The sequence below is a fragment of the Panthera leo genome, chromosome D2 (genome assembly GCF_018350215.1).
Source record: "Panthera leo isolate Ple1 chromosome D2, P.leo_Ple1_pat1.1, whole genome shotgun sequence".
Taxonomy (NCBI): domain Eukaryota; kingdom Metazoa; phylum Chordata; class Mammalia; order Carnivora; family Felidae; genus Panthera; species Panthera leo.
This window is the reverse complement of record NC_056689.1, coordinates 81,337,003-81,363,479: the sequence shown is the minus strand read 5'-3', so window position 1 is coordinate 81,363,479 and position 26,477 is coordinate 81,337,003. Positions and strand designations below refer to the sequence as shown.

Here is a 26,477-nt window from a genome sequence, read left to right as displayed (position 1 = left end):
CCTCCACGTTTCTCAACCATCTTGAGATCATAGGCAATGGGTAGAATTCAGCAGGAAGAAGTCATAGCATATTGATGAGAGTAATTTTAAAGGTTGCTTTATCAGTGACCAAAAAAGAGTGAGGCCTTGGTGTCATTCACTTGGTCAGGTATACAGGTCATGATACCTTCCTTGACATAATAAAAGGGAAGGGACAAGGAATTAATTAAGGCCGCAGAGACCCCCCTCTCCCCCTTAACTAAGAGTTGGGATATTGGAAAACCAACCATAGCTTGTACACTTTGTACTCAAATGGTAATTTATGGGAGATTTTTACTACGCTCAGTGTCATGTCAGTTACCGTGGGTCCCTGGGGGCTGGGACCTGGCTCTGGGTGAGAGAGATCAGAGGAGGGCCAGGAGTGACTGGGTGGATGAAGGAGGCTGTTAGGAGTGTAGTCACACCCTCCATGACGTGGGAGGAAGGTGGAGGTGAAGGTGCGTTGTGCGTGACCTCAGCGAGGCTCTGAGTCACTTTCAGACACAGGATGGCAGGCGCCACGTGTTTTACGTAGTGGGTCAGCATTTATCTCTTCTAAAGATGAGTGTGTTCTTTAGAAGTCATTTTGCCCACGCCGGATACGAGAAATCAAGCCCAGAAATTGTCTTTAGGCGCGCCTGGGTGGCTCAGTCGGTGAAGCGTCCGACTTCGGCTCAGGTCATGATCTCACCGTTCGTGAGTTCGAGCCCCGCATTGGGCTCTGTGCTGACGGCTCGGAGCCCGGAGCCCGCTTCGGACTCTGTGTTTCCCTCTCTCTCTGCCCCTCCCCCCTCATGCTCTGTCTCTCCCTCTTTCCCGAAATAAATAAACATTAAAAATTTTAAAAAATAAAGAAATTGTCTTCAGAACCCATCACCCTGCTGATCAGGAAGGAGGGAAAGATACTAAAATCACCAGATAATCAGAGGTCTTCCTGTCTTCTGGCCGTGCATGCGGTGAGATCAATAGCGCAAGGCGGGGGCGTCCCACCATCTGGGAAAGAGCGGGTTTCCGAGTAACTCTGCCAGGCCATGCTTTGCGCTCATTCCCCTCACTTAGGGAAAATCGATTCTGCTCTGGCATTGCCTGGTGGCTCTGTACCTTCCCTTCCCTGATTCCATCCTTCTCTTTACCTTCATTTAAGATAATCTTTCTAAAAGCTCCACTGACAAAGGGGAGGTGCTGAACGGCACAAATCCTGTTGACTCTTTAAGTGGAAACGAAGAATCAAACTCGGTGTGCTTGCTTTCTTGGCAGAGAATGTGTCTTGTGATTTACTTTTGTTAAGTGAGGTGTATCTGAAGCACTGCACAGAGTGACAGGTATTATTTCAAAGGATGACCCCCTGCAGGGGGATGCAGTGTGGAGGGGAGAATGGGGCCAAATCCTGGAGGCAGCTGATTGACAGGCTGGGGGTGGGAAATTGACTCCCATCCAACAATGGGCTTGGCCGGATCCAAAGAACACGGCCGATCATCTTCCTATGACATCATAGCCATGGTCTCGTGAGCTCCTTCGGATGCACAGTTTCAACCCTGCAAGGCCAAATGTGTGTCACAGAAGCCACCAATTAGGGCCGTTGGGCCAGATTCATCGCACAGAAGTATTTGGTTGGGCCCAAGAGTGTCTTTGCATACTTTGAATATTAAAAAAATTGGGAGATTTTAACTAAAAATTCAGGCATCGAGTTTCTCTGAAAAAACTGGGTTGGGCAACACTACTCCTGTTCCCATGAGCTGAAGTAAGGGGCCCGAGGGGAGGCTCTCGGTGCACCCCAGCCCCGCGCAGCCCGCTCTCTGCTTCCACGGCACCTGCTGTGGCTTCTGTGGACAGGTCATCCGGGATGCTGACCTAGGGCCGAGGGGAGAAGACAGCCCCGAGGCTGGAGTCGGCAGCTCACTCAGTCCTGTAGAGAATGTCAAGGTGACACCAGCTTTCGGAGTGTCCTCCACCACTTTTATTTGAGAAAGGACTTTCTCGAAAGGAATAGCACTGCTAATGAAAATTGATTTTCCTTTCTAACAGTTTATTTTCCCGAGAACAAACACAGGGAATTCTTAAACACAGGTGCTAATGGCTGATAGCACGGGCATGCAGAAGTACCATCTGTGATCGCCAGGGAAGAAGAGCATGGTGGTGTTGGTCTTAGGCGCCATTGGTTCCAGTCTCGGAAAATGGGTTCATACCCAACTTCCAAATGGACCGAGAGGTGGTGGGTAAGGCCCCTCTGTGTGGGCAGCCTGCCCCAAGTGCCCCTGCTCTGTGCCCGCAGCTGTCCGAACCCTCTTCATCTTGTAGCCTATAAAATTATCTGTGACTCACCTACCTCCCTTCTAGAAAGTCAACCCCTTGACTGCCTAATAACATCCCGCATTTACCGCAGGCTGAAGGTGCACCGCATACGGTGGCGGGCACTTGATCTGAATTAACTCTGCGTGTCCTCCCAGCGGCCCTTTGAGGTAGGCGTGTGTCATCCCTACTTTGCAGATGAGAAGACCAAAATGCAGGGACACTTCATTATGCACCAGCAGACGGAGCCGGCAAGTTTGAAGACTTACAGATTTGTTGAAGTGTGTCTAAGCAGTGTAGCACTTGAACGACTTAATTTTTATTACGACCACTTTATGGAACTAGAGATTATACATTACAGTGTAAACTGTATATTTGTACATTTTTATTGCCGTACAGAGTTGTTTACACGAATCACATATATGTAATTTATGGGTGATTTAAGGGATGTTTAAGGGCAATTTGAGACGAAACGGTCCTTCAGTTTCTTCTTTGAGGCTCTCAACAAAACCAACGACACCCATTTGCCAGATTTTTAATTTTGTTTTATTTTTTAAACAACTAAGCACCAGCGAACATATACATCTATCTTGGGGCATGTGTGGAATTGAATTTTAGAAGTGAAATTGATGGGTCACAAGGTATATACTTTTGGGTTTTTTGGTTATTTTATTTATTTTTTGAGAGAGAGAGTGAGACCGTGCACAAGTGGGGGAGGGGCAGAGAGAGAGGGAGAGAAATCTCAAGCAGATTCTGCAACAGCACAGAGCCTGACTCGGGGTTTGAACTCAGGAACCGTGAGATCTTGACCTGACCTGAAACCAAGAGTCAGATGCTTAACCGACTGAGCCACCCAGGCGTCCCAGGTATATACATTTGAAATTTGATACATATCACCAAATTTCCCTCCCAAAAATGCTCTACTAGTTTATATTTGAGCCAAGTGTGGAGAGAACCCATTTTCCCACACCCTAAGACTGGATTTTTTGAAAAAATACATTTATTTTGAGAGAGAGAGAGAGGAGGGGCAGAGAGAGAGGGAGAGAGAGAATCCCAAGCAGGCCCTGTGCTGTCAGCACAGAGCCCAACATGGGGCTCAATCTCACGAACTGGGAGATCATGACCTAAGCCAAAATCAAGAGTCGGACACTTAACCGACTGAGCCACCCAGGCACCCCCTAATACTGGATTTTTATAGTTGTGTGTGTGTGTGTGTGTGTGTGTGTGTGTGTGTGTGTGTGTTTTCCAAACTAAGAAAAAGGTAAGGTATCTCTCTGTTGTTTTCATTGGGGTGAAATTCTCATAACAAAAAAATGTATCCATTTTAAAGCGTGCACTGCATGAACATTCAGGATGTTATACAACCACCACCTCTCTCCAGTTCCAAAACATTTCGCCACTCCCAATGAAAGCCCTTCCTACTCATACCTCCCCCCAGTTCTTAGCAACTACTAATCTACTTTTCATCATCGTGGCCTGACCTATCTGGACATTTCATGTAAAGGGAATCATATACTATGTGATCCTCTGTGTCTGGCTCCTTTTACTCAGCACGATGTTTTCGAGAGTCATCCATGTTGTAGCGTGAGTCAGCACCTCATTTCTTCTCACAGCTGAATATTTCTGTTGTATCTAGGTACGTATATATATATATAATCCCTCGTGTAATGTACAAATTTGTTTATCCATTCGTCGGTGGATTTTGGGGTTGTTTCCACCTGTCGGCTATTGTGAATAGTACTGATACAAAGGTTTGCATACAAGTGTTTATCTGAGTACCTGTTTTCAGTTCTTTTGTGTGTGTGTGTGTATCTGTATATGCATACATAAATGCATGCATGTGTATACATATATATGATAACATGGTCATATGGTAATTATGTTTAACTCTTTGAAGAACTTCTAAACAGTTTTCCATAGCAGCCATGCTATTTATAGTCCCACCAGCAATGTATGGGAAGTTTCATTCCTTCCCATCCTTACTACCACCAATTTTTTTCTGTTTTTTTTTTTTTTTTTTGTATGTTTGTTTTGTTTTAGATTTAATTATAGCCACAGTAGTGGATATAAAGTAGTGTCTTACGGTGGTTTTGATTTGCATTTCCCCCATGACTGAGGATGTTGAGATTCTTTTCATGTGCTCATTGGCCATTGGATAGTTTCTTTGAAGAAATGTCTGTTCAAGTTCTTGGGCCGTGGGGTTGTTTGCCTTTTTGCTGTTGAGTTGTAGAGTTCTTTATATATGCAGGCCTCTGGATCCTTATCAGGTATATGATCTGCAAACATTTTGTTCCATTCTGTAGATTGTCTTTTCACTTTCTTGATGATATCCTTTACTGCAGAAGGTATTATTTTATTTTCTTTAAACATTGTTTTAATTTATTTTTTCTCAATTGCTAAAAACCTCCGGCACCTTTTAATTGAATATTGTCCCATTGTATTTGTTTTTCTGTGAAATCCGTGTTCAAATCACTAACTCACTTTTATAAAGTATGTTCTTCTAATATAATCATAGAAGTTAATATTATGTCCTGTGTATGTATCCTTTTAATGTTTTCTTCCACTCTGTTGCTTGTTATTTAATTTTTTTTTTGCTTGTCATTTAATTCTGTATATAATAATATTCGTCGTATACAAGTTACTCATTATTTTACACTTTGACTATCTATCTTTTATGGGCTCTGGATATTTTGTCTTCTTTAAGAGGACTTCCAATATTATAAAAAATATTCTTTTATTTTTTTTAAATCCCACTTTTTATGTTTACACTTTTGATCTATTTTAAATTTAGTTTTGTGAATGGCTTTTTTTTTTTAAAGGATTTTTAAGTAATCTCTGCCCCCAATGTGGGGCTTGAACTCATAACCCTGAGATCAAGAGTCACACGCTCCACCAACTGAGCCAGCCAGGCGCCCCATGAATGGGTTTAAATACGAACCATAGCATTATTTTATCCCTAAATGGATTATCAATACCAATCCTAGTCCCTTTGATTTGTAACATCTTGTTGATAGTACAAGGGTGTCTGACTTTCTGTTTTATTTCACTGATCTGTCCATCTTTTCCTTTGCTGAGACCACACTGTTTGAATTATTAATACAGCATTTGAATAAGTTTTGATACGTATTATGGTAATATCGCACTTTTACTATGTATTATCAAAATTGACTTGGGTATTCTTATGTATTCTCTTTTCCACATACATTTATGAATCATAATTTGAAGTTTTATCTAATATTTATTTATTGTCCATTTTTAATTAAGTTTAGAATATATAAATTAACTTGGACGGTTTTGACTTTACAATTTTGACCTCTTCATCTGGAAACGTGTGCTTCCTCACGCACCTAGCCTTTCCTTTGTCTCCTCGAGTATAATTTTAGGATTTTCTCGACCTAGGTGTAGCAGATTTCATGTTAGATGCATTCCTTTTCTTGCCAGTGTTAATTTTTTTCTCCTGATGATTTGTAATTGATTATTGCTGTTCTTTGTGATGCTTAGAAGTAGTTTTTTTTTTTTTTAATTTTTTTTTAACGTTTATTTATTTTTGAGACAGAGACAGAGCATGAACGAGGGAGGGTCAGAGAGAGAGGGAGACACAGAATCTGAAACAGGCTCCAGGCTCTGAGCTGTCAGCACAGAGCCCGACGCGGGGCTCGAACTCACGGACCGCGAGATCGTGACCTGAGCCGAAGTCGGACGCTCAACCGACTGAGCCACCCAGGCGCCCCTGGAAGTAGTTTTTGATTGTGCTTTAACCACTCAGCTCTGCCATTGGTTCTAATGGTTTTCAGCTTAGACCCTTGGGTTCCCAGGTGGACAATCACATCGTCTGAAGTTGTGAGAGTTTTGTCTCTTGCCTCCTTATCTTACTGTGTCGGCAGCACCCCCGCGATCTTGGGAATGCTTGCCTTGTTCCCAGCTCCTAAGGTTTCCTTGTCTGGAACTTCATATTTTATCATAAGAAATCTCTTTTTTTTTTTTTTTTAAATTATGTACTTATTTAATAAGTACATGCTGGAGAAATTTAATTTGTAAGCTTTTCCAAATATAGTGGTCTTAGAGATTTTGCCCATTTTATAAAAATCACAAAGTAAGCATTATATTTCTTCTGCTTCATTAAAACATTTTAATCAAATTTTAATATTTGATCATTTCCTGGGTGCTATATTTACTCAACAAATTTATTTCTGTAGCAGTTTGGCTGAAGGTCTGTGTGACTGGAAGAATCACTAAAATGTGTTTATTCAGGGGCGCCTGGGTGGTTCAGCCGGTGAAGCGTCCGACTTCGGCTCAGGTCACGATCTCGCGGTTCGTGAGTTCGAGCCCCGTGTCGGGCTCTGTGCTGACAGCTCGGAGCCTGGATCCCGCTTTGGATTCTGTGTCTCCTTCTCTCTCTGTTCCTCCTCACTCACACTCTGTCTCTGTCTTTGTTGTCTGTCTCTCTCTCTCAAAAATAAATAAAGATTAAAAAAAATTTTTAATGCATTTATTTATATGATTTGACCCTTTACATAATGTTGTAGACGGAGGCGACTTCTTTGATGGGAAACCTTCACCAGGTCATGAAATGCTACTGCAGAGACTCCACAAACAACAAAGAATCCTTCTACGCGGACACACACACACACACACACACACACACACACCCGCCCACGCGGTTAGCTTTCTGAACGTGGTGACCTTGTTGGGGATACCAATTCGCCATCACTTGCCTGTGGTAATTTTAGCCCCTCTCTGTCGTGGAACAGAGCCCTACTGTGGGGTTTTCCTCTATTCACCAAAGTTTGCTTTCCCTGGTAGATGTTTTGCTGTCCGTGGCAAATGCACGAACCCAAGCTACAGTAGAATTGCTGAGTGTTGCAAATGTGAGAAAATACTTCCGGAAGTGCCCTACTCTGCCACCACGGTGGGAAGGTCCCTCTGGACCACCTTGCTCAGTGCTGGGACTGCAGGGCCCGCTCCGGGCTCTTTCTCCCCGTGGCCCTAGAGACACAGAGGTTTAATGAAGTTCAAGGCTAACTTTGCTCCCGGCTCATCTTGCTACAGCAGAAATCTCTTGCCCGTCAGCCAAGGACCATTCTTGGCTGGAGCTCAGCTGGCAATGTGCCTCCCATCGACATGTTAAATATTTCACAGCCACCTTGGTCTTCTCGGGTTTCCCTGTCCTGGTTCGCAGTTAGCCTCGCTGTTAGTTACTTCTGGGGGAAGCCCCGGTCTGCGGGGTGAAGGAAGCTACATCTAGAAGGAGCAGAGGGAGAACAGCAAGGAGGTTCAGAGCGTGGTCTCCCGGGGCATCTGACTTGAGCGGGAATTCCAGTTCCTGCACTTGGGAGCTGTGGGGTGTTGGGCAAGTTCGCACCATTTCACCAAGCCCCGGCTTGCTTGTGTGCTAACCGTGGTGAATCAGACGTGGGGAGCCGTGGGGGCTCGATGAGAAAGGGAGTGACACCCGTAGCAGCATATGACATGTGGGGAATCGTAGTAAGGGTCTCCTGGGACACTCAAACAAAGGACTACACACAGATGGCTTAGACAGCAGGAACGTATTACTTTCCAGCTCCGGAGGCCTGACATCCAAAATCAACGTGTCACTGGCAGAGTTGGGTCCTTCTGAGACTGTGACGCATGGACGATCCGTTCCGTCCTTCTCGTTCCCCACTTCTGGTGGGTTGCTGGCCGTCTCTCATTTCTTGGCTCATTCATGCATCACCCTGCTCTCTGCCTTTATCTTCACATGATCTGTGTGTGTGTATGTGTGTGTGTGTGTGTGTGTGTGTGTGTGTGTGTGTGTGTGTGTGTCTGTGTCCAAACTTCCCCTTTTTATAAGGATACCAGTCATATTGGATCAGGGCCACCCTACTGATCTCATTTCAACCCAGTCACCTTAGGACTTCAACATAGGTATTGGGGGGGGGCGGGGAGGCACCATTTAACCCATGACAATATTCAATAAATCTTTTCGATTTCAAAAAAAAATGTTCAATAAAGAATAACCAGTTGAAACCTGGAGAATTACCTCCAGATGAAAGAGACCACGATTCTCTGCTGAGCCATGCAATTTCTTGAGCATCCAGAGAATTCTTCAGACAGAAAAAAAGTACGTTTCTGTTGCGTTGAGTTGCAGGAGATTTAGGCGGGGAGGAATCGGGGGATCTTCATCTCAGAGGGAGACAACCCGGGAAGCCTGGACACGAGGTTTGTTGGCTCACTCTGTGGCACTACCTGGGAAAGCCCCGGGGGCGGAAAGAGAGGAGAGAGGGGTGCTCCCTGCAAAGCGCTTTGCTGTGGCAACTGAGGCAGTGGCTGTGTCTGTTAAAGATGCTCAGTTTTCACAAGAGCCAGGTAACTGGAGGGCATTTTGGGGGTCGGGTTTCTAGGCGACAGCTTTCTCCTTTCCTGGGGAAGGTATGAAGCATCCTGTTCCCCTTGTTCAGATGTCTCTTCTTTGGGAAAGGCTGGATTTAGAGACTCGGTGACATTTTAGAACTTTCGGTGGGAGGGGTGGCGGTGAAGGGCGGGGGGGGGCATGCATATATGTAATCAGTTAACAAAATCTAAACAGAAAGCCCTCCTGTTGGAAACGACGCGGCTGACATTGCCTCTGCTGCTTCTTGGCTATTTTTCTTATTGAATCGTCTACGAGCATCTGGGTTGTCTGACTATTTGGTCCTCAGCAGAAGTGGAAGTTAAGGATCAATGGACTGCCAAGTTTAGGTGCGATATCAAGCCTGGCTCCTTCTTTACTTTCAAATTTCAAGTGCTGGTGATAAAAAAGCAATTACCTGTTATCTTTTGTTGGAAAGACAGATAAGCACCAAACCCACTTACATTTCTCTTTATTTTTACGTCCCTCTGTTTGTTGAATGTCAGGTGTTTTTATTCTGAGGACTTGGCAGGAGAATGGGTGACTTGCCAGATACAGCCCTTGGAAGCTTTGTTTCAGGGGAAACGCGAGGCTGGTGATCCAGGACCCCAAGTTTCCTCACCTGGCCAGACTTCTTGCTGCAGGATTTTCGGGGCTACCTTTGAGCAGCAGACATTTTTATCAGACTCGGGCAGGGCGCTGAAAGAAGTCAAGGGCATTTTTGTCTGTAAGAACACAACTCTGGCTTCATGCGTCGTTTTGCGGTGGGCGGGCTGAGTGTGGAGGGCACAGGTGGAAGCTGGTGCAGCCTGGTGGGGGAGCTTTGGGGTGACGTCGGGCAGGACGGGCTTCGCATCCCTGCCGCGCTCAGGAAGCAGGAGCAATCTTCACTCTTTCCTGAGGTCTCGGGCGGAATCAAGGCTGGCGCAACGAGACGGGCTTCGGTGTCTTTGCCCAAGAGCGTTTAGTGAACGCTGCCTCAAACCACCACCGCCCCAGCCGCCCCTTTCCCAGGTTCAAGGTTGCATCACCGCCCCCGCCCCCCCGCCCGCATCCATCGATGGAGGATGTTCTGTGTCCCACAGTGGGACCGCTTGTTCCAGACCAAAGACCGGGTTCCTAGGTCAGTGCCCACCGACTCCCAGCGCCGCACCCCTGAAGGGGCCCCTTGGGGATCCCTTGACATGCAAAGGGTGAGCTTCTCTCGTAACCGTGTGCCTCCGGTAGCCCAGATGGCTCTTTAGGGCTTGCAGCTTCGTTCCACACCAATGGGAGCACGAGTGGGAGTCAAGATCCTGTTCCACCTGTCACTTACTCGTGGTCCCTGCAGTGACAGCTCAGATTGTTCTTGGAGAAGAGGAGCCCCTAGCAGGGATTACAGCGTTCGTACCTCATGTGGGCTTGAGTCGGTGCACACTGGAGGTTCGAGGGCAGGTATGCCGCCCACGGGGGTTTGTATGGCTCATGGTGGTCCAAGCCCTGCCCCCCTAACACGGAGGTTCTGAGGAAAATGGAAAAAAAAAAAAATATATATATATATATATATATATATATATATATATATATATATATATATATGGAGAGAGAGAGAGAATCTGAATCCCTGCTGCTGTGGGTTTCAATTGTAAATATTTTCTCACCGTTTCCTTTACATCCATGGATTTTGAACAATACGACTGGATGTGTAAAGGTCTGAGCACAGCTTCACGTTCCGCAGTCTGGCCACAGGAACCTATGAGGAACGTCTGAGAGGTTTGGAGATCTGTTTGAAAGCTTCCTGGGTCCGACGTGAAAATACACAGCTCTTCGTGGGAGCGTGACCTCAGGTGCTGCGAGCAAGCCACCTGGGCACCCGTTCCTGGGCGAGGTGGGGGTGGCCGGTTTCTGCTCCCAGGGAGCCGATGCAAGGCGGGGGTGGGGGGCGGTGGTGAGTCCACAGAGACTCCCCACGGCCAACAGCCCCGTGCAGACCCTGCCAGGTGCCGAGAGGCAGCACCGTGTTCCCACCGTGTGTGTGTGGCAGGTGGACGGGAGCTCGCTGAGAGTCTCCAGCTTCTCCAGGAATGTCTCCGATTCTGTCAGTTTGCTGGGGGAGGAGGGAAGCCGAGTGAGAACATGACGGGAACAAACAGACCTGGAATTCATTCTAGGGGTTTCGATCTTTCTCAGTAGGAAAATGAAGGTTGTAGGGATCCTGGGGCATCATCATGTTTTCTTCCCTTGGGGGCGAATGAGGGGCCCGGGAAAGCCATCTCTGGAGACATCACAAAAGGGCTGCCTATGTCTCCTGGGTCCTGGTTTATGACACCGGTGACTGACACACCCGTGAAAGGAGGGACCGCGTATCCCAACCACGGCAGCGGCCTCTGTTGGGGAGGACAGACCCAGAGGACTGGGAGAATCGGAGCGGAACATGCCTCACGACAACTGTAAGGGCAGGTGCCGTGGAGAATGGCAAATGTGACACCAAAGGAAAGGAAATGACAGGGAAACTCTCCAGCGACAAGACCAGAGAAGCGCTGAAGGGAGGCCTGCGCTGGAAACACGGGTGATCAGGTACCACACAGAAGTGGATTTTGCCCAAGCAGGTGGACCTGGGAGTCCCATGGGGGCAGGAGGGCCGGTGGGACAGGACTTGCACCCTGGAGGTACAGTGCGCAGGTCTTCCCCAGGGAAGGGGATCTCGTGGGGGCAAGAAGGAAACCCCTCGGCAGGAGGGGGGCACCGTGGCTCGTAGCTCTAAGCGAGGGCATGAGGAGGGAGAAAGAGCAGAGGCTGCCTGCTCACAGAGAATCGTTGCATTTCTCCCTCCCTCTTCTTTTTTCTTTTTAAAACATGTTTTATGTTCTGTTTTGAGAGAGAGAGTGTGAGCGGGGGAGGGGCAGAGAGAGACGGGGACAGAGCGTCTAAAGCCAGCTCTGCGCTGACCGACTGTCAGCGCAGGGCCCGACGCGGGACTCGAACTCACGGACCACGAGATCATGATCTGAGCCGAAGTTGGGCGCTCAGCCGACTGACCGCCCCCCCCCCAGGTGCTCCTTCCTCCCTCTTCTTTAGATGCAGAACCACCCTTGGGGGTTCTGGTCTAATCTGGTCCCAGCTCTTCTGGGGATCCTGGCCTCTCAGGAGAGGTCCCACGTGGACACACCGATTCGGGCCCGCCCCCGGAGAAACCGGTGCTTGTAATGGGGCCCGGTGAGCAAACTTTTCATTCGCTCTTCCACTGTGACAGGTTGACTTTGCTGAAGTCACAGTCGCTCTCAGGTGCTCCGACGTCCGAGCTCATTTCTCGTGGCTTTGTCTCCCCAGGAGCCAGATCAGGCTCTTGCCCCTGGGAAGCCCATCCATCCGGGCCAGCAACCGCTGACCGCTACCAGAGCAGCCAGTTTGTTTTTCTGGGGGCAGAAGTTCCAGAGGGAAATAGTTTGAGCTGGGCCTTACGTGATAAGACAGATTTGCCCTGAGTTGAAAGGGACTTAACTCCAGAATCACACTATTGGGTTCTGGGTTTATATGAATGGGGTTTAGCAATACAGTGGCAAGTTTTTCCTTCCTTCCTTCCTTCGTTCCTTCCTTCTTCCTTCCATTCTTCCTTTCTTCCTTCCTTCTTCCTTCCTTCCTTCCTTCCTTCCTTCCTTCCTTCCCTTTCCTTTTCTTCCTTCCTTCCTTCCTTCCTTTCCTCCCTCCCTTTCTTTCTTCCTCCCTTCCCTTCTTCCCTTCCCTTCCCTCCCCTCCCCTCCCCTCCCCTCCCCTTCCCTTCCCTTCCCTTCCCTTCCCTTCCCTTCCCTTCCCTTCCCTTCTTTTTTCCCTTCCCTCCCCTTCCCTTCTTCCTTCCCTTCCCTTTTTCCCTTCTCTCTCCTTCCCTTCTTCCCTTCCCTCCCCTCCCCTCCCCTTCTCTTCCCTTCCCTTCCCTTTCCCCTTCCCTCCCCTTCCCTTCTTCCCTTCCCTTCTTCCCTTCCCTTCCCTCCCCTTCCCTTCTTCCCTCCCCTCCCCTTCCTTTCCCTTTCCTTCTCTTCTTCCCTTCCCTCCCCTTCCCTTCTTCCCTTCCTTTCCCTTCCCCTCTCTTCCCTCCCCTTCCTTTCCCTTCTTCCCCTCCCTTCCCTTCCCTTCCTTTCCCTTCGTCCCTTCTCTTCCTTCCCCTTTTCCCTTCCCTTCCCCTCCCTTCCCTTCTCTTCCCTTCTTCCCTTCCCTTCCCTTCCCTTCTCTTTTCCCTTCCCTCCCCTTCCCTTCCCTTCTTCCTTCCCTTCCCTTTTTCCCTTCTCTCTCCTTCCCTTCTTCCCTTCCCTCCCCTCCCCTCCCCTCCCCTCCCCTCCCCTCCCCTCCCCTCCCCTCCCCTCCCCTCCCCTTCCCTTCCCTTCCCTTCCCTTCCCTTCCCTTCCCTTCCTCCCTTCCCTGTCCCTTCCCTTCCCCTCTTCCCTTCCCTTCCCTTCCCCTTCCCTTCCCCTTCCCCTTCCCCTTCCCCTTCCCCCTCCCTTCCCCTTCCCCTTCCCCTTTCCCTTTCCCCTTCCCTTCCCCTTCCCCTTCCCCCTCCCTTCCCCTTCCCCTTCCCCTTCCCCTTCCCCTTTCCCTTCCCCTTCCCCTTCCCCTTCCCCTTCCCCTTCCTTTCCAGAATGCTTGCTTTGTGCTCACTCTGTATATGAGTCCTGACTCCACTTAGTGGGGGCTGACCCAGGGTGACCCAGCTTGGATGGAACCCAGTAAAGGCTCCAGCCTCAGGGTCTGAGAGTTCCTGGGGCCAAGGCAAGTGCTGATGAATGGGACAAAGATGTAGACGTGATGCCAGCCCCTGGGAGGGGGGCCTTGGAGCCCAGCTCTGTGACTTCTTGGAAGGGAACGTCTGCAGTCACTAGCAGCACCTGCTCCCCCAGTGGTGACAACCAGAAATGTCTCCAGATAGTGCCAAATATTCCTCAGGAGGCAATTAGCCCAGCTGAGAACCACTGGTCTGTGTTTAGGAGGGACACTGATTTGTAGTTTTCGTACCTCCTCTCTATGTTTTGTAACGTCTTTATCAGATATTACTGTTAGTCTGTGGTAGGTTGTGCTGGCCGCCTCTAATTTCCCAAGAGTCTTGTAGTATTGGCCTTATCTTTCTTCTTGAAGTTCATCTTTGCGATATATGCCTACAGGCTGCCTGAGCTAAGATTTGATTTTCTGCTTTCTCATCCTGTTCATTGTTTCCAGTGAAGCATCGGTGCCTGGAGTTTTCTTTATAAAAAGGTGTTTTTAATAATGACTGAATTCCTATAAGAGCTATAGGACTCCTAAGACTTTCTGTTTTATCTTGCGTCAATTTTGGTAAAGTCGTATTTTTTAAAAGCAATTCGTGCATCTTTTCTGTGTTGAATTTATTCCCATAAAACATGTTCATTATCCTTTTCACGCCTGTCGTCTTAACACCTCTTCCATTCCTGGAAGTGGCTACTTGTATGTGTTTTTCATGGCTTTCTTGATTGGTTTTGTTAGTTTTTCTTTCCCTCAAAAACCCCAGTTTTGGTTTTGCTAATTTTTCTTTCATTTTTTTTTCCTGTGCTTTCATTCATTTCTTCTCTTATTTTCATTTGCTTTTTGTCATCCATGTTAATGTGTGCGGCTGTCGTTTATTTATATTCACTGCTGGGTTGTTGACTCTCTCACTATTTATAAGTTCTATCAGAGTACATTGTGGTTGTTTTCAGGATTTCGTCATTAAGAGCAATGGTGCTGTGGACAGTCTTGGAAATTCTGGTGTCAACGAGCAGGTTTCTTATACATACACACCATATGTCATTTATTCTAAGACACATAATTTCTTATATCTTAATGTGTCTGAAATCGGAATGTGTCTTAAAATTCCTGGCATCTCAGAGCATAATTGGAAGCTTTTTCTTTCATGGTGATACATAAGAGAATGGTACATCTTATACTCAACGAAGTGCTGAATTTTGATGAAATACTGTAAATCAGAACGAGCTCATCTTCACCTTCCCTAGGTCACGGTCACAGCGGTTGTGTCAGCGGATGCTTGTCTGCCAAATATGGGAGTCGCTGTTGCCCTGTGTCTTTACCAATATTTAGCATTGTTATTTTTTACCAGTTGGGTAGATATGAACCAGTCTCTTATTATGATTTTATTTCCATTTCTCTATTTACTGATGAGGTTATTCAACGAACAGATATATGTATCCATATCTATTCAGTTCAGTTGTTCAGTGAACATTCCTCTTCTGAGAAATGTATGTTCTGTCTTTGCCTATTTTTTTCCATTGGATGTTGCCAGTCTTCCTCAAATTAATTTATGGAAGTTTTTTTCTTATTGTTATACTAACTCTCTGGGGGGTTGCAAATACCTTATTCTAATTTATAGCTTCCTCTTTTTATCACATCTATCAGTGGTCAGAAGTTCTTAAAAATACTTGAATTCATCAAACTTTTATTTGGTAATGTTTGCTTTGGGGAGATTTTAAAGGTATCGTGTCTTTCCCAAGGTCATGACTGTTTTATCTCTTAACAGTTTCAAAGCCTTACCTTTCCAATTTAAGTTTTTAGATTTGTGGGCATGGGAGGGTGTAGGGAATGGATTTTGGTTTTTAAACTACTGACAGCTAATTGTCCCAGCATCGTTTATTATGGTTTGTTTTTATCCGTGCCACCTCATTATTTTTCACATTTCATATATGGGAGCGTCTCTTTCTGGGTTCCTTATTCTTTTCCACTAGTCATTTTTTTTGTTTATTCCTATAGCGATGCACTGACATTTTCTCTACATTTTTAAATTTTGATATCTGATAGGGAAAATTCCTCTGCCCTGACTATTTGTGTGTCTGTCTTCCAAAGGCAGCCTATTGATAGCCCTGTCCTCTTAGGTTTGACATCTCCCCTCACACACACAAAGAGGCTGGGGTCATCTGGGCATCTTAGAGAGTCCCACAGGAAGCTGGGCATCGACAACTAGGTGCTTCTAGAAGCCTCCCATCCCAGATGGTGGGAATATTCTCTTAGAAGGACTTGAGAATCTAACCTGATGGATGAGGTTGGGATTGATAGTCCATTTTTCAGATGAGGAAGTTAAGAAAAGGCAAATGACTTTTTCGGTTCACATGGCTAGTCCATGGTGAATCTGGCCTTCAGTGCAGGTCAGTTTCATGGGTTTCCACTGCCCTCTGCACAAAGCAGGGTTTCCTGTGATCGTGCAGCCCCAACTTAGTCGGGTTAAGTTGTGCATCTCATGCCCAGACGAGCTCCTCAGTGTTACCCTTCATTCAGTCTCAGGTTCAGCCCCACCCGGCCCCACCTGACCTGTTTTTCAAGAAGCTGGAGCTGCTCTGCTTTTGTTCTTTCTGCCCAACTACGCTTCTCATTTACGTCTCTAGCCTATTTAGAAAAAATATCTGCTCTTATGCTTCTAAAATTCCCTTAGATTGGTGTATTCTCCCTCTCTTTGCTCAGACACCTAAAAGTGCTAAATCCTGGTGTTTGCTCCTTTTTTTTCACCTTCCTAAGAGCCGGTGGACCCACGGCCGGGTGTCTCCTTAGGCACCGCTCCTTTGTGTCTCTGTGCAAGTAGAGAGAAAGGAAAGGCTATTCCGGGGAGCCGGCAGGAGAGCGGTAATTACTGAAGCTAATGCTTCAGCTCTCTCTAAAGTTCAAGTTCATTAGTGAAACTTTATCTTGTCATTCTAGTTTCTGGTTTCTGATGAGCTGGTACTTATTTTGCAATCAAGAGTAAAAATGTTGAATTATAATAATAACTAGAATCATTAACTTTTGCTAAAATGTTAAGCTGCATATAAACTCCACGCGGGCAGAGATGTTCTGTCTATTTTGCCCATTGCCGTGACTTCAGGGTCTACACTAGTGCCTGGCACAGGGTTGGTGATACATAAATATTCCCTGGAGAAATAAATGAATTTTATCGAGTGCTTTCTATATGCCAAGCCACATCCTAAGGGTTTTCAGTGTGTCTTCTCTCTCACCGCTCATAATAACCCAGTGAAACAGATACCATCATCCCTGTTTTGCAGATGGGGAAACTGAGGCACAGAGAGTTCGGGAACTTGTCTAAGTCACAAACTTTTTTGTTATTTATTTTTTATTGAAGTATAATTAATATACAGTGTAATGTTAGTTTCAGGTGATTCAACAATTCTATACATTACTCAGTGCTCTTCACGCTAAGTGAGGTCTTAATCCCCTTTGTCTATTTCACCTACCCCCTACTCCCCCACTCCCTCTCTGCCAACCACTCATTTTATGTATTTAAGAGTCTGGGTTTTTGTTTTTCTTTTCTTTTTTTAAATTTTTTTAACATTTATTTATTTTTGAAAGACAGAGACAGAGCGTGAGCAGGGGAGGGGCAGAGAGAGGGAGACACAGAATCCAAAGCAGGCTCCAGGCCCTGAGCTGTCAGCACAGAGCCCGACGCGGGGCTCGAATTCACAAACCGTGAGATCATGACCTGAGCCGAAGTCGGCCGCTTCACCGACTGAGCCACCCAGGCGCCCCATGTTTTTGTTTTTCTCTCGAAGTTACACATTTTTAAGTGGTCAAACTAAACTCAAGTTCTTATTTATGGAACGCCAAAGGACCTTCTCTTAGCTTCCATGAAATAATGTCTCTCTCACTGAAGGTCCATTAATGTGAAACCATGTCTATGGGAGTCTGAGAATCACTGTTGTTCAGTTTACACATTTAGGGGGGTGGGGGAAAGGGAGGCATCATTACACATCTTTTTCTTACAGTTGCTATAAATAGACTAGTAACCCAATTTAAAAACGAGCAAAGCGTCTGAATAGACGTTTCTTCAGAGACATACACCGACAGCCAACAATCACATGAAAGAGTAGACAATATTTTAGTCATTAAGAGAATGCAAATCGAAACCACAATGAGATGGCACTACCCACCCTATAGTCAGAAAGATGGACAGTAATGGGGCACCCGGGTGGCTCAGATGGTTGGGTGTCCGACCTTGGCTCAGGTCGTGATCTCCAGCCCTGCGTCGGGCTCTGTGCTGACAGCTCAGAACATGGATGCTGCTTTGGATTCTGCGTGTGTGTGTCTCTCTCTCTGTCTCTGCCCCTCCCTGCTCGTGAGTGCTCTCTCTCTCTCTCTCTCTCTCTCAAAAATAAATAAATGTTAAAAAAAAAATTAAAAATAAAGTAGAAAAAGTCAGCTGCAGAGAGGGGAGTCTAGCCGGGAGGGGTGAGTTAGAAGACAAGGAGAGCTGGAGAGCAGGGCTGTCTCCCAGGAGCCTGATGGACTCTGCCGCTCCCCAGCTGGAGCTGCTCTGGCAAGCCCTGCCCCTCTCAGAGACTCTGTGTCCTTTCCTTGCAAAGCGGCCCGTGTGGACGAGCTGATATTTGCGGCAGCCTTTCTCCTTATGTGCCTCCACGTTGAAGGGGGTGGGTTTCCTGGGTCTCGTATAGGGTCTGTTAGAGCAGGAGGGACTGGCAGGGAACATGGGGCTCTGGATCTTTACCCCATTAAACAGGAGCATCAGTGGTAACAAAAATGGGAAAACCACACCATTCAAAACCAACAGTGCCCAGCGAACACAGCAACCTTGTCTATCTGGCCCGCGCAGCTGCTAAGCTTTCAGGGAGATGTGTAGACGAGGGGCCACTCGGCTTCCTGCACAGACACCCGGGAGCAGGGCCGAGTGTGCGTGAGCATCCCCGAGCCTGGGCTCTCGGACCTGGGTCAGGGCCGGCAGCTCTCTCCCCCGACAGGGCCCCGAGATACAGTGTGCGCCCAATGGCTCCTACACGCCATTTACCTAAATGAGAGATTGACGACCGGGCGCCCTTGGGTGCCGCGCCACCCTCGTCTGTCCAGCTCACGGGGGAGCCTGTTTCCCTCTCCGCGGGCTCCTGCCAGGTCAGGCGGACGCGGGGTGAGAAACGAGAAGCCGCACAGACCCACAGACTGGAGTCAGGTTACTCCTCGGGAAGGAGAGGAAACCCACGCTGACCTCTCATGAAAATACTCCTGCGGCTTGTTTGCGTAACGCGCCCTGAGCCGACAGGTTGTCTTAGTCTCGTGGAGCGTGTGGCTCTACGGCTGGGCCACACGTCACTCCGGTCCTTTTGCAGGAGGTTTCGAAGACCGCCCGGTTTTCTGCCCTGCGTGGCGCTTGCTCTCCAGGCCTGAGCTAAAAGCAAACAAACAACTCCCCCTTGCTCATCCTGCGGGACGCTGCCTTGGCTGCAAGTCGGCTGAGTGCGTTCCGTTGCAGCCTGGGGCACACGGGGTGGGGGGGGGGGACGCCCACGTAGGGGTCTCTTTCTGCTCCCTGGTGTCCAGAGTAGGGTCCCAGGTTGCTGGCACCACCTGTGAAGGCAGAAATGGCCCCTCTGAAATCAAACCACCCTGTGACTCTCAACACAAAATAATAATGGCTCGTTTGGTGACCTTGATGTTCCTTGGTGACCTTGACACCCCTTGATGTCTCGGGGCAGGGCCACATGGCAGACCTAGACGGTGTCCCTGAGGCCACGCAGGCCCCTGCACAGTCCACGTGTCACAGATGGGGAAGCTGAGCCGGGAAGAGGGGCTGACCGGCTCAAGGTCACAGCTGAGTGGCCAGGTGGGATCTGGGCCCAACGTCCTTGCTGCCCGTCTGGGCTTTGCAGGCCACATCATGCTGTGTCCCTTTTATTAATTAATTAATTAATTTAGTTAGTTAGTTAATTTTCTTTATTTTTGAGAGGCAGAGAGAGACAGAGCATGAGCGGGGAAGGGGCAGAGAGAGACAGAGACCCAGAATCCGAAGCAGGGGCTCCAGGCTCTGAGCTGTCAGCACAGAGCCCAATGCGGGGCTCAAACTCAAGGACTGTGAGATCATGATCTGAGCCGAAGTCGGACGCTCAACTGACTTAGCCACCCAGGTGCCCCACGCTGTGTCCCTTTTGAAGCCAAAAGAAAGGAGGAAACAGTGCCCTCTTTCAACCTCTCCTACTCCTCCTCCCTGCAGCCGAGACCCAGGCCCCCTGCTTAGGGGAGGCTGCACATTCCTTGGGAACCTGGCAGAACCCCTGTCCCCCCAGCCCCAGGCCCCGGTTTTCCGCTGACCTGGGCTGCCCTCCAACTCACAAGACTCTCTTTTGAGGGGGGAGGTGCGTTCTCTCCCTTTCACACTGGAGCCCCCGTTGAAGGGATTTGGATTACACGACAGAGGCCACTTCTGCTTACTTGCTTACCTCTGTCATGGACCTAAAATGAGGGACTTAAAATGACCCCCCTCCCTCTCCCCTCTCCCCGTACATGGGGGAACAAAAGGTGGAGGGAACGATTACTTTTCAGAGATGCTTTTAAGAGGGCTACTAAAATGATCTATCCACGTGTCTCTTTGCCCTATCTACTCCTCAAAAAAGAACTCAAGCGTTTGCTAAGAAAATATTAGCTAATAAGACCAACGGGAGTTCAGAACGAAAGGCACAAGATAACCTGCAGAAAGAACTGAAAGCAGGAACTCGAAGGAGTATTTGTACGGCTGGGTTCACGGCAGCATTATTCACGATAGCTAAGGGTACAAGCGACCCAAACATCCACCGACAGGTGAATGGGTACACAAAACGTGGTCTATACACACAGCGGAGTATTACTCAGCTTTAAAGAGGAAGGACGGGATGGCTGGATGGCTCAGTCGTTAAGTGTCCGACTTCAGCTCAGGTCCTGATCTCACGGCTCATGGGTTCGAGCCCCGCGTCGGGCTCTGTGCTGACGGCTCGGAGCCTGGAGCCCGCTTCGGATTCTCTGTCTCCCTCCCTCTCTGCCCCTCCCCCACTCACGCTATGTCACTCTCTCTCAAAAGTAAATAAACGTTAAAAAAAATTAAAAAAAAAAAGAAATAGGGTTTTAAAAAAAACAAAGAGGAGGGAAATGCTGATACTGGCTATGGCACGCGTGACTTTTGAGGACGCGTTCGGTGAAACAAGGCAGTCACAAAATGACAAGCGCTGTGTGAGTCCGCTTATGTTATCTTTCTGGAGCAGTCACATTTAGGGAGGCAGAGAGTAGAATAGTGTCGCCCAGAGCCCGGGGGTGTGGAATGGGGGAGTTAGCTTTCGTGGGCACAGCTTCAGGTGTACAAGGTAAAGGGTCCTGGAGAGGGGTGGTGCTGTCCTGATGGTTTCACAAAGGGGAACATACCGAATGCCACAGAACTGGACACTGAAAAGTGACGACGATCGTACCTTTATGTGTGTTTTACCGCAATTGAGGGGGTCAACAGAAGACAGCCCATGAGGGCAAATGATCAAATCCATGCTGCATTCAAAGAGGCCTTGTTTTGTACCTCAACCCCCCCGTCAGGCTACCAGCTTTTCAAAGGCAGGGACTCCTATGCCCTATTCATCTTCGTTACCCCGTCACCTAACTCGGGTCCTCAAAATGTTAGGTCCTCATTAAACGTTTGTTGCACCGAGGTCGCGGTGTGATTACTGAATACTGTGCTCTCGAGTGGGCATCGCGGCTTACGGAACGCTGGCGTGTGCACCCAATCACACCTGGTTGCCCAGCCCTTGCACTCTCCCCCAGGGGAGCCAGCCCAGGCACCGAGGGCCAGAGACACGGTGCGTCAGATTCCAGGCCTGTCGGAAATCAGCTGTAAAATGGCTGGAAGATCCGCAGACAGGCTCTCAAAACATCTCTATGGCCTTGATTTTCTGAGATGAAAGTTAGACGTAAAACCGGGGCTGATAACACGGTCCATTTTCTCGAGGGCCCGTTGTGTCCCAGACGCTGTGCCGAGCCCACAAAAACCTTCCTTCAGCTCCTTTCATACGTCCCAGCCCGACAATGCCTGTGTCAGTATGCCTCTCAGACCGAGGAGCAGACACGGGCTTGGAGGTTGTGTGGCTCGTCCAAGGTTCTAGCATTAGAATACGGTGGCACTGGGGTGTCACCCGGGGCCCTGCCACCAAAGCCCAGGTGCTTTCTCACGCTTCAGAGATGTTACCAGGTCTACAGATCCTGTCCCATTTCTACCCTTTCTGCAGGGACAGTGATCGTTAATTATTGCAGAGTCTTAGCTTGAGGCTTACTGGTTGGGTGACCCTGGTGGGTTTCTTCAAGGAGGCTCAGCTTCCTCACCTGTAAAACTGGGGTAATAACCATGCCCTCCTCGTAAGGCCATTTTGAGCATCAAAGGAGGTAACACTGTGACCGGCATGGGTTGTCTCGTAAAGAGGGGAAAATAAATTTTGGGCGTGAAGATGTACCAGTGACATTGACCGGACTCCACGCCCCTTGGGATCAGCCAGTGAAATCTACATTGGTTTGGTGTTTGTGAAAAGGCTTACCAAGGTGCTGGCCATTTACATAGAGACCCACGCTGCCAATGCCTTGTCTCCAGGGATGAAACCACTTGCCTTACAAAACGGCATATTTCATTTGAAAAGTAAGGAGTTCTGCAGTCGGTGGATCGTGTCCCCCCGTGGACCTGGCTGTTGCACACTCACCCTTAGGTTGCGATTCATCTGCACCAGCGTCACCTTCAGTCCAGGCGATATGGTTCAGTGATTTCTCCAGGTCCCCACTTGCTTCGTTTATCACAGTTCTCCCTTTCTGGAGTTTAATTATTTTGAGAGAGCAAAAGAGAGAGTGGGGTAGGAGCAGAGAGAGGTGGGGGAGGGAGAATCTCAAGCGGGCTCTGCACCGTCGTTGCACGCAGAGCCCCACGTGGGGCTCGATCCCACGAACCGTGAGATCCCGGCCTGAGCCGAAATCAAGAGTCAGATGCCTTAACCGACTGAGCCATCCTGGTGCCCCGGCATGTTCTATCTTTTGGCAAAAATCCTTGTTGCTAATTATAAGCTACCTCAGATGTGGTTGGGCATAAATGATAAACCAACGTTCATTATAATTTAGTGTCAAAGGTGTTTTATTAAATTGTGTGAAAACCGATTGTTCTTATAATAGCTTGCATGGTAAACCGACTGTTACATTGCCCAATATTTTAGATAAACTGGCTCGCGGAATTTGGTCACGTATTAAAAACGGGTTATTCACATGAACATTGTGATGTTTTCTGAATGCACGTTCCTAGTCGGGGCGCTTTTAAACGGCAAAAATGGTGCTTGGCGAGAGGACCGGCATCGTCAAAAACAGGCGAAAAATAAAGTACTGAGAAGCTGGGGAGGAGGTGCAGAAATGGGTATCTGACCGTAGGCGGTAGACGAAACAGCTCCTTGTGTCACACGTCACAGTGCTCCTTGGAAAGCTTCGACATGGTGGTCGTGAGAACTTTCCTTCCTTGTCGAAGCCAAGGTGGATTCCCTGCCCCGCCCCTGGTTGCCGTGTACACATTCCGGTGACTCCATCACAAGTACAACCTTTAGAGGTTCTCCAGCCTAAGGCGGAAGGTGGGAACCTGCCTCATTCCAAGAGTAGTTACCGATGGAAACCGTGCTGGGTTTTCCTTTCTTTCTTTTCTTTTTTCTTAGCCAAACACCTCCTTGTCATTAACAGACCTTTGAAACGGAGTAAAATGTCTTTGAAACGCCGGGGGAAGGTACGATAAAAGTGCCTGAGGAAGGTACGTTGTGATTTTTTGCCCCACAGGTGTAACTCTTGTCCAAATATAAAATAATTTGTTCACTCAGTCACCATGCAGTGAGTGTCCCCAGCTGGCCAGGTGCTGGACGAGGCACGGGAGGAGGGAGATGAATAGGAGAATGTCTTCTGAAGACCTCAGTCCGCTTGGGGAGGCAGACGCGTGAACAGATCATTACAGAAGAGTGTAGTGAGGACAGAAGGTAGTGATAGCCTGTCAGGGGCATAGATGCGGGCTGAATTGTGTTCCTCAAAAAGATTCGTTGGAGTCCTAACCCCCGATACCTGCGAATGTGACCGTATTTGGAAATAGCGTCCTTGCAGATAGAGTCGAGATGAGGTCAGACTGGACTGGGGGGGGGGGGGGTGCTTAAAGCCAGTGGCTGGTGCCCTTGTAAAGAGAGGGATTTGCAGACACAGAGACAGAGGAAGGATGGCCATGTGACGATGGACACAGACATGAGCGTCGCACTGCTACATGCTAAGGAACATGAGGACGGCGAGCAACCGCGAGCACTCAGCAAGTGGCGAGGGAGGATGCTCCCCTGGGTCCTTCAGACACGGCGTGGCCGGCCAGTACCTTGATTTCAGATTGCTGGCGTCCAGAATAAATTCCTGTCACCACCTCATTTGTGATAACTTGTCACGGCAGCCCCAGGAAACGTACGTGGGTGCCATGCTGGACCGGGGGGCATGCAGGGTAGGGTCAGCCACGGAGCCCTCCCCAGAGGAGACAGTCGTGAGCTGTTTCAGAGCACGAGGAGGTAGCCGCACGGGAAGATCGGAAAGGTGGCACCGGGATCGCAGAGACGCGGGAGCTGCCACCTCGGGGAAGTAGCAACAGGCTTCTTTTAAGGGCACTTAGCCTAGTCTCCTGGAGCCCCAGGGCCCCAACACAGGAGCTCAGGTTTTTATGTGTATGTTTCTCACGCCCTGTTCGAGGAGGGGAGGGCAAATTGGGGATCCTTTCGTTAGATTTTTCAAGGGAGCCACAAGGTCACAAACTGGTGATGTCAAGGAGATTGGGGGGGGAGCCAGACAGGAGACGAGTCTGGTGTGGGGTCACCGGCTTGACTGTGACCTCGCCAGGAGCAGGCAGTACTGGTAGGATTAACCAGATGGGACGGAACAGAGCCTATCTCGTAAGGGAAAACAGGCCTTGGCTTTCCACTGGACATCGGAGGGGAAGAGGGGGGTAGGAAGGAACGCCTCAGTTTCTATTGTGGGCGATAGGTGGATGGTGGCCACTTGCCAAAATAATGGGTGCAGTTTGGCAGGAGAAGGAGGAGAGGAGCAGAAGGAGGAGGAGGAGGAGGGAGAGGAGAAGGAGGAAGAGAGGAGGAAGAGGAGGGAGAAGAGGAGGAGGGAGAGGAGGAGGAGGAAGAGGAGGGAGAAGAGGAGGAGGAAGAGAGGAGGCAGCTTGGGGAGAGTTGGTTGGTTCCCTTTCATACTAGGTGATTTGGAGGCTAGGTGGTTCTAGGGGTTGGTGCTCGCAGAGGAGATCTGGGTCTTTCCTTGGCATTGGTTTATAAAGTGAGCAGAGGCCACGGTGTGTCTGAGATTCGGCACGAGGGCCCAGAGGGAGAACAGGATGGTCAAAGAGAGAACCCACAAAGGAAAGTAAGGCACAGTAGCCAGAAGGGAGGAAGACAGAAGACCCGTTGTTCCAGAAGTCAAAGATGGAAAGATCTCCCAGAGACCCTGGGTAGCTAACAGGGTCAAACCCCACAGAGATGATTAGTTTAACTTAAATTGGAGAAGTAGTTCTGAGAAACATCCATCTTGAAATGCTTTCGTAAGGTATGGTTCAACGTGGCGGAAGCTCCTGTTAAGGCTGTAGGTGAGGAGAGGCGTTTATGGACCCAGAAGTGGGAATCTGGATGCGCCTTCTTGTCCCTGATGTGGATGATGGAGGAATGCAAACACGCGTGCTCGCCAAACTAACTGAAGGCTGGGCACGTCATTTCCACATGACTTTGATGGAGTGATTCATCAGGCGGTGCTCGTCCGCTGTTTTCGTAGCGACGCCTCGAGCATTGTTGGGTGCTGTATGGGCATTGTGGGTGATTCCTTGCTCCTACCCTGTGCTTCACCCATTGTGCTTACCTGCCGGTCTCCAAATATGCTGGATTTTTCTGCTTTTTCTACTCTAAGCCATTTCCACCTTCTCTTAACACCTCTGTTCAGGCTGTGCCACCTTCTGTCCACCCCACTTCTATATTTGTCTAAACTCACCCCATCCTGTAGGGCCATTTCATCCCAAACCCTGCTGGGGTCCCTTTGGCTGGCAGGGCTCTGTCCGTGGCTCGCGGAGGCCGGGATAGCAGAGCCATGGGCGGGAGAGCTTCTCATTGCCTTTGCCTCAGTCCAGGGCCCCCAACACCCCGAGTGCTACATAACTTCCTGCCCTGGACTCCGTGCCTGAAGCACACCTTCCTCCAGAGAGGAAATCTGAATTCCAGGAGTGTCTGGCTTAGGGTCTCTTGATGTATTCACTTAATGTCGCTCATGGCGCTTGTGGGCTCTGGAAAGGGGCTCAAAGTTGGGGGTGAATGGCCTTGGATGAGTGGCTAAGGCTGATGGAGACAGAAGCATATATAGACCTTCCAACCATCTCGGGAGAGGAAACTTCTTCAGACATGCCAGTGCGTTGACACCCTCCCTGGGGCCCAGAGGACCAGAGCGCTGGGCACCACCCAACTGATCCGTAAACCCACAATGGATTGTTGGCTAAAATCAGGCTGATTTTTTTAAAAAAATTTTTTAATGTTTATTTATTTAATTTTGAGAGAGAGAGAGAGAGAGGGGAGGGAGGGAGGGAGGGAGGGAGAGAATGGAGGAGGGGCAGAGACAGAGGGAGACACAGAATCCGAAGCAGGCTCCAGGCTCTGAGCTGTCAGCACAGAGCCCGACGCAGGGCTTGAACCCATGAACTGCGAGATCATGACCCGAGCCAAAGTCGGACCCCACCCCTAGTCAGGCTGATTTTTAAATTAATATCAAAATAAAAGTCAGGATGCTGGTGGTGTTGATGGCTTCATTTTAGTGGAAGTAAGTGGTTAAGGGTCCCATTTAGATCCCCCTAGATACAGTTTTCCAAAAGCCATGGTGTGGTTTTGCGATCAAAAGCATGTGGTTTCCTCCCAGGGCCCTAAACTTATCATTTGTAGAAGAGCGTGTTGGCTTAAGACCGGCAGTGTTCTTGGACCCGAGCTGCATTGAATGTTTTGGAGGGTTTGCTAAAATGTCTCGGCTAAGTCCCACCCAA

The 26,477-nt window shown here is 48.7% G+C and overlaps 1 protein-coding gene across 1 annotated transcript in view; it reads left to right on the top strand.

Moving 5' to 3' along the window:
• CD2H10orf90 (chromosome D2 C10orf90 homolog) overlaps positions 1 to 26,477 on the top strand; it is a gene marked incomplete at its 5' end in the record, with an annotated part of 242,596 nt that overhangs the window by 138,533 nt on the left and 77,586 nt on the right. The gene's annotated exons all lie outside the window — the stretch shown is intronic.